The sequence below is a fragment of the Ochotona curzoniae genome, unplaced genomic scaffold (genome assembly GCF_017591425.1).
Source record: "Ochotona curzoniae isolate NIBS_2020 unplaced genomic scaffold, NIBS_Ocur_1.0 scaffold_4506, whole genome shotgun sequence".
NCBI classification, from domain to species: Eukaryota; Metazoa; Chordata; class Mammalia; order Lagomorpha; family Ochotonidae; genus Ochotona; species Ochotona curzoniae.
This window is the reverse complement of record NW_024467119.1, coordinates 67,379,653-67,379,961: the sequence shown is the minus strand read 5'-3', so window position 1 is coordinate 67,379,961 and position 309 is coordinate 67,379,653.

Genomic DNA, 309 nt, shown 5'->3' with positions numbered 1-309 from the left:
GCCGGGGTCGCTGGTCACACGGTCGGCGCCCTCCGGATGCTCCACCGGCTCCTCGCAGGAGTGCTGGGCGGCCGAGCCGGGCGACGGAGGAGGCGGCGGAGACAGGGCCGACCACGAGCGAGCGGCAGCTGGAAGGGAGCCGGCGAGAACTGGAAGGCAACCGGCGAGCGCTGCGCTCTTACAAAGCGGGCGCGACCAAGTGCGGCTTCAGGCGGGGGGGAGACCCCCGGGACCCGACCCTCGGCGCGAGCGGGCTGCGCCCCCGACACGCGCGCCGCTGCCGTTCCGAAAGGACCGCAGACTTAAGCT